The 14,755-nt window shown below is 47.8% G+C and overlaps 10 non-coding genes across 10 annotated transcripts; all 10 read left to right on the top strand.

The window, feature by feature from the left end:
- The first annotated feature begins 1,249 nt into the window (after positions 1-1,249).
- LOC142702711 (U2 spliceosomal RNA) lies at positions 1,250-1,440 on the top strand. The gene has a single exon (XR_012867251.1). It is a non-coding gene; the product is annotated as a U2 spliceosomal RNA (small nuclear RNA).
- Positions 1,441-2,740: 1,300 nt separating this feature from the next.
- LOC142702710 (U2 spliceosomal RNA) lies at positions 2,741-2,931 on the top strand. The gene has a single exon (XR_012867250.1). It is a non-coding gene; the product is annotated as a U2 spliceosomal RNA (small nuclear RNA).
- Positions 2,932-4,221: 1,290 nt separating this feature from the next.
- Positions 4,222-4,412, top strand: LOC142702709 (U2 spliceosomal RNA). Its single transcript, XR_012867249.1, has one exon. It is a non-coding gene; the product is annotated as a U2 spliceosomal RNA (small nuclear RNA).
- Positions 4,413-5,696: 1,284 nt separating this feature from the next.
- LOC142702707 (U2 spliceosomal RNA) lies at positions 5,697-5,887 on the top strand. The gene has a single exon (XR_012867248.1). It is a non-coding gene; the product is annotated as a U2 spliceosomal RNA (small nuclear RNA).
- Positions 5,888-7,175: 1,288 nt separating this feature from the next.
- Positions 7,176-7,366, top strand: LOC142702706 (U2 spliceosomal RNA). Its single transcript, XR_012867247.1, has one exon. It is a non-coding gene; the product is annotated as a U2 spliceosomal RNA (small nuclear RNA).
- A 1,296-nt stretch (positions 7,367-8,662) lies between these two features.
- Positions 8,663-8,853, top strand: LOC142702705 (U2 spliceosomal RNA). The gene has a single exon (XR_012867246.1). It is a non-coding gene; the product is annotated as a U2 spliceosomal RNA (small nuclear RNA).
- Positions 8,854-10,141: 1,288 nt separating this feature from the next.
- Positions 10,142-10,332, top strand: LOC142702725 (U2 spliceosomal RNA). The gene has a single exon (XR_012867264.1). It is a non-coding gene; the product is annotated as a U2 spliceosomal RNA (small nuclear RNA).
- Positions 10,333-11,608: 1,276 nt separating this feature from the next.
- Positions 11,609-11,799, top strand: LOC142702724 (U2 spliceosomal RNA). The gene has a single exon (XR_012867263.1). It is a non-coding gene; the product is annotated as a U2 spliceosomal RNA (small nuclear RNA).
- A 1,284-nt stretch (positions 11,800-13,083) lies between these two features.
- On the top strand, positions 13,084-13,274 carry LOC142702723 (U2 spliceosomal RNA). Its single transcript, XR_012867262.1, has one exon. It is a non-coding gene; the product is annotated as a U2 spliceosomal RNA (small nuclear RNA).
- A 1,289-nt stretch (positions 13,275-14,563) lies between these two features.
- On the top strand, positions 14,564-14,754 carry LOC142702704 (U2 spliceosomal RNA). Its single transcript, XR_012867245.1, has one exon. It is a non-coding gene; the product is annotated as a U2 spliceosomal RNA (small nuclear RNA).
- Position 14,755: the final 1 nt, after the last annotated feature.

Genomic DNA, 14,755 nt, shown 5'->3' with positions numbered 1-14,755 from the left:
CAAAAGTGTTTTTTTTCTTTGCTATTGTTTCTGTCTTTCTGAAGGGATCTCCCCTTTTAATCCCATTATTTCAACACCTGTTGGACAATGCATGAGTGATAATGAGCTCATTGATTAAATGCAATTAATGAATAGATTGCCACCTCTTGTTGTGTGTCGTCTGTGTTTCTGTGTTTCCGGCATTTCACATTGGAACACCTCATTCACCTTCCTTGTCTTCTCTCCGCCCTCCCTTTTAGGTAAGTTAAAGAGCTGCACCTGAGCCAGCCACTGATTGATTGATTGATTGATTGATTGATTGATTGATTGATGCAGCACAACAGTCAAATAGTGGAGTGGAGTAGGGGAACAGCAAACAGCCAATAAAGCAGCCCGCCCGCTCGCCTGCCCGCCACAATGGACCTACCTGTGTACACTAGATGGATGTGATGGAATGTACTGTCGTCCCTACATTTCAAGAAGAAGTAAGAATTGCAGTTGCAACAAAGCCTTGCTTGCCTACAAAGAGAGCAGCAATTTGGATTTGTTACTATGTTACCTAGAAGAATAACAAACTGTGCAAGGATGGAGGTTGTAGGAGCAAGGAGAAGTTGTCTGTAAAGTTGGTGGATGCCTATTTTCCATTTTGCAGTCCCTTGTCTCCCTCTTGTGGCCTCCTGGAGGCAACTAGCTGTGCAAAAAAAAGACAGCCTGGCGGCCGGCTGTTGCAGTGTTGCCCTCTCAGGCAACACTGAGTGACTGACTGAGCCTCACCGTCTTATATAAAGTTCAGACGGAACTTTGCACGTGTCATAGTGGAGCCCTCAGGATTCCAGAGCCAGCTTTCTGACATCATAATGGGGCCTCAGAGATAAAAGCCTGGGCCCAGGCAGTGTTGGTCAGTGCTGCTCAGCAGGCAGCACTGGACTGGACTGGATTACAGCTGATACAAGGTGTGAAGGAACAAGGGGTGGCTGTGGGCATGCACTTGCTGCCGCTGCCAGTGTTTATCTGCATGGCAGCAGGGCATTTGGGCGTTGCCAGGAAGGCGTTTTTATGTAGATTCCTCCTCTTTCAGCACTGCATTGTGGTGCAAGCAAAAGAAGCAAATCCTGTCTGGCTTCCTCTCCGGCCTTTATTCACCTCCCGTGTAGCTGTGAGTGTGTGAGCCTGCAGGGCCCCATGGAATTGCCTAGAAGTAGGCTGAATCGCTGCAAGGGCTGAACAGCAGTATCGGGCAGGCTCGGGCAACGCGCGGCCCGTTCGGGTTATCGCTTCTCGGCCTTTTGGCTAAGATCAAGTGTAGTATCTGTTCTTATCAGTTTAATATCTGATACGTCCCCTATCTGGGGACCATATATTAAATGGATTTTTAGAACAGGGAGATGGAAATAGAGCTTGCTCTGTCCACTCCACGCATTGACCTGGTATTGCAGTATTTCCAGGACCGGTGCACCCTTTCCTTATGTGTTGACTAAAAGCAGATTCCAAAAGTGTTTTTTGTCTTTGCTATTGTTTCTGTCTTTCTGAAGGGATCTCCCCTTTTAATCCCATTATTTCAACACCTGTTGGACAATGCATGAGTGATAATGAGCTCATTGATTAAATGCAATTAATGAATAGATTGCCACCTCTTGTTGTGTGTCGTCTGTGTTTCTGTGTTTCCGGCATTTCACATTGGAACACCTCATTCACCTTCCTTGTCTTCTCTCCGCCCTCCCTTTTAGGTAAGTTAAAGAGCTGCACCTGAGCCAGCCACTGATTGATTGATTGATTGATTGATTGATTGATTGATTGATTGATTGATTGATTGATTGATTGATGCAGCACAACAGTCAAATAGTGGAGTGGAGTAGGGGAACAGCAAACAGCCAATAAAGCAGCCCGCCCGCTCGCCTGCCCGCCACAATGGACCTACCTGTGTACACTAGATGGATGTGATGGAATGTACTGTCGTCCCTACATTTCAAGAAGAAGTAAGAATTGCAGTTGCAACAAAGCCTTGCTTGCCTACAAAGAGAGCAGCAATTTGGATTTGTTACTATGTTACCTAGAAGAATAACAAACTGTGCAAGGATGGAGGTTGTAGGAGCAAGGAGAAGTTGTCTGTAAAGTTGGTGGATGCCTATTTTCCATTTTGCAGTCCCTTGTCTCCCTCTTGTGGCCTCCTGGAGGCAACTAGCTGTGCAAAAAAAAGACAGCCTGGCGGCCGGCTGTTGCAGTGTTGCCCTCTCAGGCAACACTGAGTGACTGACTGAGCCTCACCGTCTTATATAAAGTTCAGACGGAACTTTGCACGTGTCATAGTGGAGCCCTCAGGATTCCAGAGCCAGCTTTCTGACATCATAATGGGGCCTCAGAGATAAAAGCCTGGGCCCAGGCAGTGTTGGTCAGTGCTGCTCAGCAGGCAGCACTGGACTGGACTGGATTACAGCTGATACAAGGTGTGAAGGAACAAGGGGTGGCTGTGGGCATGCACTTGCTGCCGCTGCCAGTGTTTATCTGCATGGCAGCAGGGCATTTGGGCGTTGCCAGGAAGGCGTTTTTATGTAGATTCCTCCTCTTTCAGCACTGCATTGTGGTGCAAGCAAAAGAAGCAAATCCTGTCTGGCTTCCTCTCCGGCCTTTATTCACCTCCCGTGTAGCTGTGAGTGTGTGAGCCTGCAGGGCCCCATGGAATTGCCTAGAAGTAGGCTGAATCGCTGCAAGGGCTGAACAGCAGTATCGGGCAGGCTCGGGCAACGCGCGGCCCGTTCGGGTTATCGCTTCTCGGCCTTTTGGCTAAGATCAAGTGTAGTATCTGTTCTTATCAGTTTAATATCTGATACGTCCCCTATCTGGGGACCATATATTAAATGGATTTTTAGAACAGGGAGATGGAAATAGAGCTTGCTCTGTCCACTCCACGCATTGACCTGGTATTGCAGTATTTCCAGGACCGGTGCACCCTTTCCTTATGTGTTGACTAAAAGCAGATTCCAAAAGTGTTTTTTGTCTTTGCTATTGTTTCTGTCTTTCTGAAGGGATCTCCCCTTTTAATCCCATTATTTCAACACCTGTTGGACAATGCATGAGTGATAATGAGCTCATTGATTAAATGCAATTAATGAATAGATTGCCACCTCTTGTTGTGTGTCGTCTGTGTTTCTGTGTTTCCGGCATTTCACATTGGAACACCTCATTCACCTTCCTTGTCTTCTCTCCGCCCTCCCTTTTAGGTAAGTTAAAGAGCTGCACCTGAGCCAGCCACTGATTGATTGATTGATTGATTGATTGATTGATTGATTGATTGATTGATTGATGCAGCACAACAGTCAAATAGTGGAGTGGAGTAGGGGAACAGCAAACAGCCAATAAAGCAGCCCGCCCGCTCGCCTGCCCGCCACAATGGACCTACCTGTGTACACTAGATGGATGTGATGGAATGTACTGTCGTCCCTACATTTCAAGAAGAAGTAAGAATTGCAGTTGCAACAAAGCCTTGCTTGCCTACAAAGAGAGCAGCAATTTGGATTTGTTACTATGTTACCTAGAAGAATAACAAACTGTGCAAGGATGGAGGTTGTAGGAGCAAGGAGAAGTTGTCTGTAAAGTTGGTGGATGCCTATTTTCCATTTTGCAGTCCCTTGTCTCCCTCTTGTGGCCTCCTGGAGGCAACTAGCTGTGCAAAAAAAAGACAGCCTGGCGGCCGGCTGTTGCAGTGTTGCCCTCTCAGGCAACACTGAGTGACTGACTGAGCCTCACCGTCTTATATAAAGTTCAGACGGAACTTTGCACGTGTCATAGTGGAGCCCTCAGGATTCCAGAGCCAGCTTTCTGACATCATAATGGGGCCTCAGAGATAAAAGCCTGGGCCCAGGCAGTGTTGGTCAGTGCTGCTCAGCAGGCAGCACTGGACTGGACTGGATTACAGCTGATACAAGGTGTGAAGGAACAAGGGGTGGCTGTGGGCATGCACTTGCTGCCGCTGCCAGTGTTTATCTGCATGGCAGCAGGGCATTTGGGCGTGTTGCCAGGAAGGCGTTTTTATGTAGATTCCTCCTCTTTCAGCACTGCATTGTGGTGCAAGCAAAAGAAGCAAATCCTGTCTGGCTTCCTCTCCGGCCTTTATTCACCTCCCGTGTAGCTGTGAGTGTGTGAGCCTGCAGGGCCCCATGGAATTGCCTAGAAGTAGGCTGAATCGCTGCAAGGGCTGAACAGCAGTATCGGGCAGGCTCGGGCAACGCGCGGCCCGTTCGGGTTATCGCTTCTCGGCCTTTTGGCTAAGATCAAGTGTAGTATCTGTTCTTATCAGTTTAATATCTGATACGTCCCCTATCTGGGGACCATATATTAAATGGATTTTTAGAACAGGGAGATGGAAATAGAGCTTGCTCTGTCCACTCCACGCATTGACCTGGTATTGCAGTATTTCCAGGACCGGTGCACCCTTTCCTTATGTGTTGACTAAAAGCAGATTCCAAAAGTGTTTTTTGTCTTTGCTATTGTTTCTGTCTTTCTGAAGGGATCTCCCCTTTTAATCCCATTATTTCAACACCTGTTGGACAATGCATGAGTGATAATGAGCTCATTGATTAAATGCAATTAATGAATAGATTGCCACCTCTTGTTGTGTGTCGTCTGTGTTTCTGTGTTTCCGGCATTTCACATTGGAACACCTCATTCACCTTCCTTGTCTTCTCTCCGCCCTCCCTTTTAGGTAAGTTAAAGAGCTGCACCTGAGCCAGCCACTGATTGATTGATTGATTGATTGATTGATTGATTGATTGATTGATTGATGCAGCACAACAGTCAAATAGTGGAGTGGAGTAGGGGAACAGCAAACAGCCAATAAAGCAGCCCGCCCGCTCGCCTGCCCGCCACAATGGACCTACCTGTGTACACTAGATGGATGTGATGGAATGTACTGTCGTCCCTACATTTCAAGAAGAAGTAAGAATTGCAGTTGCAACAAAGCCTTGCTTGCCTACAAAGAGAGCAGCAATTTGGATTTGTTACTATGTTACCTAGAAGAATAACAAACTGTGCAAGGATGGAGGTTGTAGGAGCAAGGAGAAGTTGTCTGTAAAGTTGGTGGATGCCTATTTTCCATTTTGCAGTCCCTTGTCTCCCTCTTGTGGCCTCCTGGAGGCAACTAGCTGTGCAAAAAAAAGACAGCCTGGCGGCCGGCTGTTGCAGTGTTGCCCTCTCAGGCAACACTGAGTGACTGACTGAGCCTCACCGTCTTATATAAAGTTCAGACGGAACTTTGCACGTGTCATAGTGGAGCCCTCAGGATTCCAGAGCCAGCTTTCTGACATCATAATGGGGCCTCAGAGATAAAAGCCTGGGCCCAGGCAGTGTTGGTCAGTGCTGCTCAGCAGGCAGCACTGGACTGGACTGGATTACAGCTGATACAAGGTGTGAAGGAACAAGGGGTGGCTGTGGGCATGCACTTGCTGCCGCTGCCAGTGTTTATCTGCATGGCAGCAGGGCATTTGGGCGTTGCCAGGAAGGCGTTTTTATGTAGATTCCTCCTCTTTCAGCACTGCATTGTGGTGCAAGCAAAAGAAGCAAATCCTGTCTGGCTTCCTCTCCGGCCTTTATTCACCTCCCGTGTAGCTGTGAGTGTGTGAGCCTGCAGGGCCCCATGGAATTGCCTAGAAGTAGGCTGAATCGCTGCAAGGGCTGAACAGCAGTATCGGGCAGGCTCGGGCAACGCGCGGCCCGTTCGGGTTATCGCTTCTCGGCCTTTTGGCTAAGATCAAGTGTAGTATCTGTTCTTATCAGTTTAATATCTGATACGTCCCCTATCTGGGGACCATATATTAAATGGATTTTTAGAACAGGGAGATGGAAATAGAGCTTGCTCTGTCCACTCCACGCATTGACCTGGTATTGCAGTATTTCCAGGACCGGTGCACCCTTTCCTTATGTGTTGACTAAAAGCAGATTCCAAAAGTGTTTTTTGTCTTTGCTATTGTTTCTGTCTTTCTGAAGGGATCTCCCCTTTTAATCCCATTATTTCAACACCTGTTGGACAATGCATGAGTGATAATGAGCTCATTGATTAAATGCAATTAATGAATAGATTGCCACCTCTTGTTGTGTGTCGTCTGTGTTTCTGTGTTTCCGGCATTTCACATTGGAACACCTCATTCACCTTCCTTGTCTTCTCTCCGCCCTCCCTTTTAGGTAAGTTAAAGAGCTGCACCTGAGCCAGCCACTGATTGATTGATTGATTGATTGATTGATTGATTGATTGATTGATTGATTGATGCAGCACAACAGTCAAATAGTGGAGTGGAGTAGGGGAACAGCAAACAGCCAATAAAGCAGCCCGCCCGCTCGCCTGCCCGCCACAATGGACCTACCTGTGTACACTAGATGGATGTGATGGAATGTACTGTCGTCCCTACATTTCAAGAAGAAGTAAGAATTGCAGTTGCAACAAAGCCTTGCTTGCCTACAAAGAGAGCAGCAATTTGGATTTGTTACTATGTTACCTAGAAGAATAACAAACTGTGCAAGGATGGAGGTTGTAGGAGCAAGGAGAAGTTGTCTGTAAAGTTGGTGGATGCCTATTTTCCATTTTGCAGTCCCTTGTCTCCCTCTTGTGGCCTCCTGGAGGCAACTAGCTGTGCAAAAAAAAGACAGCCTGGCGGCCGGCTGTTGCAGTGTTGCCCTCTCAGGCAACACTGAGTGACTGACTGAGCCTCACCGTCTTATATAAAGTTCAGACGGAACTTTGCACGTGTCATAGTGGAGCCCTCAGGATTCCAGAGCCAGCTTTCTGACATCATAATGGGGCCTCAGAGATAAAAGCCTGGGCCCAGGCAGTGTTGGTCAGTGCTGCTCAGCAGGCAGCACTGGACTGGACTGGATTACAGCTGATACAAGGTGTGAAGGAACAAGGGGTGGCTGTGGGCATGCACTTGCTGCCGCTGCCAGTGTTTATCTGCATGGCAGCAGGGCATTTGGGCGTTGCCAGGAAGGCGTTTTTATGTAGATTCCTCCTCTTTCAGCACTGCATTGTGGTGCAAGCAAAAGAAGCAAATCCTGTCTGGCTTCCTCTCCGGCCTTTATTCACCTCCCGTGTAGCTGTGAGTGTGTGAGCCTGCAGGGCCCCATGGAATTGCCTAGAAGTAGGCTGAATCGCTGCAAGGGCTGAACAGCAGTATCGGGCAGGCTCGGGCAACGCGCGGCCCGTTCGGGTTATCGCTTCTCGGCCTTTTGGCTAAGATCAAGTGTAGTATCTGTTCTTATCAGTTTAATATCTGATACGTCCCCTATCTGGGGACCATATATTAAATGGATTTTTAGAACAGGGAGATGGAAATAGAGCTTGCTCTGTCCACTCCACGCATTGACCTGGTATTGCAGTATTTCCAGGACCGGTGCACCCTTTCCTTATGTGTTGACTAAAAGCAGATTCCAAAAGTGTTTTTTGTCTTTGCTATTGTTTCTGTCTTTCTGAAGGGATCTCCCCTTTTAATCCCATTATTTCAACACCTGTTGGACAATGCATGAGTGATAATGAGCTCATTGATTAAATGCAATTAATGAATAGATTGCCACCTCTTGTTGTGTGTCGTCTGTGTTTCTGTGTTTCCGGCATTTCACATTGGAACACCTCATTCACCTTCCTTGTCTTCTCTCCGCCCTCCCTTTTAGGTAAGTTAAAGAGCTGCACCTGAGCCAGCCACTGATTGATTGATTGATTGATTGATTGATTGATTGATTGATTGATTGATTGATTGATTGATGCAGCACAACAGTCAAATAGTGGAGTGGAGTAGGGGAACAGCAAACAGCCAATAAAGCAGCCTGCCCGCTCGCCTGCCCGCCACAATGGACCTACCTGTGTACACTAGATGGATGTGATGGAATGTACTGTCGTCCCTACATTTCAAGAAGAAGTAAGAATTGCAGTTGCAACAAAGCCTTGCTTGCCTACAAAGAGAGCAGCAATTTGGATTTGTTACTATGTTACCTAGAAGAATAACAAACTGTGCAAGGATGGAGGTTGTAGGAGCAAGGAGAAGTTGTCTGTAAAGTTGGTGGATGCCTATTTTCCATTTTGCAGTCCCTTGTCTCCCTCTTGTGGCCTCCTGGAGGCAACTAGCTGTGCAAAAAAAAGACAGCCTGGCGGCCGGCTGTTGCAGTGTTGCCCTCTCAGGCAACACTGAGTGACTGACTGAGCCTCACCGTCTTATATAAAGTTCAGACGGAACTTTGCACGTGTCATAGTGGAGCCCTCAGGATTCCAGAGCCAGCTTTCTGACATCATAATGGGGCCTCAGAGATAAAAGCCTGGGCCCAGGCAGTGTTGGTCAGTGCTGCTCAGCAGGCAGCACTGGACTGGACTGGATTACAGCTGATACAAGGTGTGAAGGAACAAGGGGTGGCTGTGGGCATGCACTTGCTGCCGCTGCCAGTGTTTATCTGCATGGCAGCAGGGCATTTGGGCGTTGCCAGGAAGGCGTTTTTATGTAGATTCCTCCTCTTTCAGCACTGCATTGTGGTGCAAGCAAAAGAAGCAAATCCTGTCTGGCTTCCTCTCCGGCCTTTATTCACCTCCCGTGTAGCTGTGAGTGTGTGAGCCTGCAGGGCCCCATGGAATTGCCTAGAAGTAGGCTGAATCGCTGCAAGGGCTGAACAGCAGTATCGGGCAGGCTCGGGCAACGCGCGGCCCGTTCGGGTTATCGCTTCTCGGCCTTTTGGCTAAGATCAAGTGTAGTATCTGTTCTTATCAGTTTAATATCTGATACGTCCCCTATCTGGGGACCATATATTAAATGGATTTTTAGAACAGGGAGATGGAAATAGAGCTTGCTCTGTCCACTCCACGCATTGACCTGGTATTGCAGTATTTCCAGGACCGGTGCACCCTTTCCTTATGTGTTGACTAAAAGCAGATTCCAAAAGTGTTTTTTGTCTTTGCTATTGTTTCTGTCTTTCTGAAGGGATCTCCCCTTTTAATCCCATTATTTCAACACCTGTTGGACAATGCATGAGTGATAATGAGCTCATTGATTAAATGCAATTAATGAATAGATTGCCACCTCTTGTTGTGTGTCGTCTGTGTTTCTGTGTTTCCGGCATTTCACATTGGAACACCTCATTCACCTTCCTTGTCTTCTCTCCGCCCTCCCTTTTAGGTAAGTTAAAGAGCTGCACCTGAGCCAGCCACTGATTGATTGATTGATTGATTGATTGATTGATTGATTGATTGATTGATTGATGCAGCACAACAGTCAAATAGTGGAGTGGAGTAGGGGAACAGCAAACAGCCAATAAAGCAGCCCGCCCGCTCGCCTGCCCGCCACAATGGACCTACCTGTGTACACTAGATGGATGTGATGGAATGTACTGTCGTCCCTACATTTCAAGAAGAAGTAAGAATTGCAGTTGCAACAAAGCCTTGCTTGCCTACAAAGAGAGCAGCAATTTGGATTTGTTACTATGTTACCTAGAAGAATAACAAACTGTGCAAGGATGGAGGTTGTAGGAGCAAGGAGAAGTTGTCTGTAAAGTTGGTGGATGCCTATTTTCCATTTTGCAGTCCCTTGTCTCCCTCTTGTGGCCTCCTGGAGGCAACTAGCTGTGCAAAAAAAAGACAGCCTGGCGGCCGGCTGTTGCAGTGTTGCCCTCTCAGGCAACACTGAGTGACTGACTGAGCCTCACCGTCTTATATAAAGTTCAGACGGAACTTTGCACGTGTCATAGTGGAGCCCTCAGGATTCCAGAGCCAGCTTTCTGACATCATAATGGGGCCTCAGAGATAAAAGCCTGGGCCCAGGCAGTGTTGGTCAGTGCTGCTCAGCAGGCAGCACTGGACTGGACTGGATTACAGCTGATACAAGGTGTGAAGGAACAAGGGGTGGCTGTGGGCATGCACTTGCTGCCGCTGCCAGTGTTTATCTGCATGGCAGCAGGGCATTTGGGCGTTGCCAGGAAGGCGTTTTTATGTAGATTCCTCCTCTTTCAGCACTGCATTGTGGTGCAAGCAAAAGAAGCAAATCCTGTCTGGCTTCCTCTCCGGCCTTTATTCACCTCCCGTGTAGCTGTGAGTGTGTGAGCCTGCAGGGCCCCATGGAATTGCCTAGAAGTAGGCTGAATCGCTGCAAGGGCTGAACAGCAGTATCGGGCAGGCTCGGGCAACGCGCGGCCCGTTCGGGTTATCGCTTCTCGGCCTTTTGGCTAAGATCAAGTGTAGTATCTGTTCTTATCAGTTTAATATCTGATACGTCCCCTATCTGGGGACCATATATTAAATGGATTTTTAGAACAGGGAGATGGAAATAGAGCTTGCTCTGTCCACTCCACGCATTGACCTGGTATTGCAGTATTTCCAGGACCGGTGCACCCTTTCCTTATGTGTTGACTAAAAGCAGATTCCAAAAGTGTTTTTTGTCTTTGCTATTGTTTCTGTCTTTCTGAAGGGATCTCCCCTTTTAATCCCATTATTTCAACACCTGTTGGACAATGCATGAGTGATAATGAGCTCATTGATTAAATGCAATTAATGAATAGATTGCCACCTCTTGTTGTGTGTCGTCTGTGTTTCTGTGTTTCCGGCATTTCACATTGGAACACCTCATTCACCTTCCTTGTCTTCTCTCCGCCCTCCCTTTTAGGTAAGTTAAAGAGCTGCACCTGAGCCAGCCACTGATTGATTGATTGATTGATTGATTGATTGATTGATTGATGCAGCACAACAGTCAAATAGTGGAGTGGAGTAGGGGAACAGCAAACAGCCAATAAAGCAGCCCGCCCGCTCGCCTGCCCGCCACAATGGACCTACCTGTGTACTCTAGATGGATGTGATGGAATGTACTGTCGTCCCTACATTTCAAGAAGAAGTAAGAATTGCAGTTGCAACAAAGCCTTGCTTGCCTACAAAGAGAGCAGCAATTTGGATTTGTTACTATGTTACCTAGAAGAATAACAAACTGTGCAAGGATGGAGGTTGTAGGAGCAAGGAGAAGTTGTCTGTAAAGTTGGTGGATGCCTATTTTCCATTTTGCAGTCCCTTGTCTCCCTCTTGTGGCCTCCTGGAGGCAACTAGCTGTGCAAAAAAAAGACAGCCTGGCGGCCGGCTGTTGCAGTGTTGCCCTCTCAGGCAACACTGAGTGACTGACTGAGCCTCACCGTCTTATATAAAGTTCAGACGGAACTTTGCACGTGTCATAGTGGAGCCCTCAGGATTCCAGAGCCAGCTTTCTGACATCATAATGGGGCCTCAGAGATAAAAGCCTGGGCCCAGGCAGTGTTGGTCAGTGCTGCTCAGCAGGCAGCACTGGACTGGACTGGATTACAGCTGATACAAGGTGTGAAGGAACAAGGGGTGGCTGTGGGCATGCACTTGCTGCCGCTGCCAGTGTTTATCTGCATGGCAGCAGGGCATTTGGGCGTTGCCAGGAAGGCGTTTTTATGTAGATTCCTCCTCTTTCAGCACTGCATTGTGGTGCAAGCAAAAGAAGCAAATCCTGTCTGGCTTCCTCTCCGGCCTTTACTCACCTCCCGTGTAGCTGTGAGTGTGTGAGCCTGCAGGGCCCCATGGAATTGCCTAGAAGTAGGCTGAATCGCTGCAAGGGCTGAACAGCAGTATCGGGCAGGCTCGGGCAACGCGCGGCCCGTTCGGGTTATCGCTTCTCGGCCTTTTGGCTAAGATCAAGTGTAGTATCTGTTCTTATCAGTTTAATATCTGATACGTCCCCTATCTGGGGACCATATATTAAATGGATTTTTAGAACAGGGAGATGGAAATAGAGCTTGCTCTGTCCACTCCACGCATTGACCTGGTATTGCAGTATTTCCAGGACCGGTGCACCCTTTCCTTATGTGTTGACTAAAAGCAGATTCCAAAAGTGTTTTTTGTCTTTGCTATTGTTTCTGTCTTTCTGAAGGGATCTCCCCTTTTAATCCCATTATTTCAACACCTGTTGGACAATGCATGAGTGATAATGAGCTCATTGATTAAATGCAATTAATGAATAGATTGCCACCTCTTGTTGTGTGTCGTCTGTGTTTCTGTGTTTCCGGCATTTCACATTGGAACACCTCATTCACCTTCCTTGTCTTCTCTCCGCCCTCCCTTTTAGGTAAGTTAAAGAGCTGCACCTGAGCCAGCCACTGATTGATTGATTGATTGATTGATTGATTGATTGATTGATTGATTGATGCAGCACAACAGTCAAATAGTGGAGTGGAGTAGGGGAACAGCAAACAGCCAATAAAGCAGCCCGCCCGCTCACCTGCCCGCCACAATGGACCTACCTGTGTACACTAGATGGATGTGATGGAATGTACTGTCGTCCCTACATTTCAAGAAGAAGTAAGAATTGCAGTTGCAACAAAGCCTTGCTTGCCTACAAAGAGAGCAGCAATTTGGATTTGTTACTATGTTACCTAGAAGAATAACAAACTGTGCAAGGATGGAGGTTGTAGGAGCAAGGAGAAGTTGTCTGTAAAGTTGGTGGATGCCTATTTTCCATTTTGCAGTCCCTTGTCTCCCTCTTGTGGCCTCCTGGAGGCAACTAGCTGTGCAAAAAAAAGACAGCCTGGCGGCCGGCTGTTGCAGTGTTGCCCTCTCAGGCAACACTGAGTGACTGACTGAGCCTCACCGTCTTATATAAAGTTCAGACGGAACTTTGCACGTGTCATAGTGGAGCCCTCAGGATTCCAGAGCCAGCTTTCTGACATCATAATGGGGCCTCAGAGATAAAAGCCTGGGCCCAGGCAGTGTTGGTCAGTGCTGCTCAGCAGGCAGCACTGGACTGGACTGGATTACAGCTGATACAAGGTGTGAAGGAACAAGGGGTGGCTGTGGGCATGCACTTGCTGCCGCTGCCAGTGTTTATCTGCATGGCAGCAGGGCATTTGGGCGTTGCCAGGAAGGCGTTTTTATGTAGATTCCTCCTCTTTCAGCACTGCATTGTGGTGCAAGCAAAAGAAGCAAATCCTGTCTGGCTTCCTCTCCGGCCTTTATTCACCTCCCGTGTAGCTGTGAGTGTGTGAGCCTGCAGGGCCCCATGGAATTGCCTAGAAGTAGGCTGAATCGCTGCAAGGGCTGAACAGCAGTATCGGGCAGGCTCGGGCAACGCGCGGCCCGTTCGGGTTATCGCTTCTCGGCCTTTTGGCTAAGATCAAGTGTAGTATCTGTTCTTATCAGTTTAATATCTGATACGTCCCCTATCTGGGGACCATATATTAAATGGATTTTTAGAACAGGGAGATGGAAATAGAGCTTGCTCTGTCCACTCCACGCATTGACCTGGTATTGCAGTATTTCCAGGACCGGTGCACCCTTTCCTTATGTGTTGACTAAAAGCAGATTCCAAAAGTGTTTTTTGTCTTTGCTATTGTTTCTGTCTTTCTGAAGGGATCTCCCCTTTTAATCCCATTATTTCAACACCTGTTGGACAATGCATGAGTGATAATGAGCTCATTGATTAAATGCAATTAATGAATAGATTGCCACCTCTTGTTGTGTGTCGTCTGTGTTTCTGTGTTTCCGGCATTTCACATTGGAACACCTCATTCACCTTCCTTGTCTTCTCTCCGCCCTCCCTTTTAGGTAAGTTAAAGAGCTGCACCTGAGCCAGCCACTTGATTGATTGATTGATTGATTGATTGATTGATTGATTGATTGATTGATTGATGCAGCACAACAGTCAAATAGTGGAGTGGAGTAGGGGAACAGCAAACAGCCAATAAAGCAGCCCGCCCGCTCGCCTGCCCGCCACAATGGACCTACCTGTGTACACTAGATGGATGTGATGGAATGTACTGTCGTCCCTACATTTCAAGAAGAAGTAAGAATTGCAGTTGCAACAAAGCCTTGCTTGCCTACAAAGAGAGCAGCAATTTGGATTTGTTACTATGTTACCTAGAAGAATAACAAACTGTGCAAGGATGGAGGTTGTAGGAGCAAGGAGAAGTTGTCTGTAAAGTTGGTGGATGCCTATTTTCCATTTTGCAGTCCCTTGTCTCCCTCTTGTGGCCTCCTGGAGGCAATTAGCTGTGCAAAAAAAAGACAGCCTGGCGGCCGGCTGTTGCAGTGTTGCCCTCTCAGGCAACACTGAGTGACTGACTGAGCCTCACCGTCTTATATAAAGTTCAGACGGAACTTTGCACGTGTCATAGTGGAGCCCTCAGGATTCCAGAGCCAGCTTTCTGACATCATAATGGGGCCTCAGAGATAAAAGCCTGGGCCCAGGCAGTGTTGGTCAGTGCTGCTCAGCAGGCAGCACTGGACTGGACTGGATTACAGCTGATACAAGGTGTGAAGGAACAAGGGGTGGCTGTGGGCATGCACTTGCTGCCGCTGCCAGTGTTTATCTGCATGGCAGCAGGGCATTTGGGCGTTGCCAGGAAGGCGTTTTTATGTAGATTCCTCCTCTTTCAGCACTGCATTGTGGTGCAAGCAAAAGAAGCAAATCCTGTCTGGCTTCCTCTCCGGCCTTTATTCACCTCCCGTGTAGCTGTGAGTGTGTGAGCCTGCAGGGCCCCATGGAATTGCCTAGAAGTAGGCTGAATCGCTGCAAGGGCTGAACAGCAGTATCGGGCAGGCTCGGGCAACGCGCGGCCCGTTCGGGTTATCGCTTCTCGGCCTTTTGGCTAAGATCAAGTGTAGTATCTGTTCTTATCAGTTTAATATCTGATACGTCCCCTATCTGGGGACCATATATTAAATGTATTTTTAGAACAGGGAGATGGAAATAGAGCTTGCTCTGTCCACTCCACGCATTGACCTGGTATTGCAGTATTTCCAGGACCGGTGCACCCTTTC

Source organism: Rhinoderma darwinii, unplaced genomic scaffold (assembly GCF_050947455.1).
Source record: "Rhinoderma darwinii isolate aRhiDar2 unplaced genomic scaffold, aRhiDar2.hap1 Scaffold_2442, whole genome shotgun sequence".
NCBI lineage: Eukaryota > Metazoa > Chordata > Amphibia > Anura > Rhinodermatidae > Rhinoderma > Rhinoderma darwinii.
The sequence above is the reverse complement of the archived record's forward strand: the minus strand, read 5'-3'. Positions and strand labels throughout refer to the sequence as shown.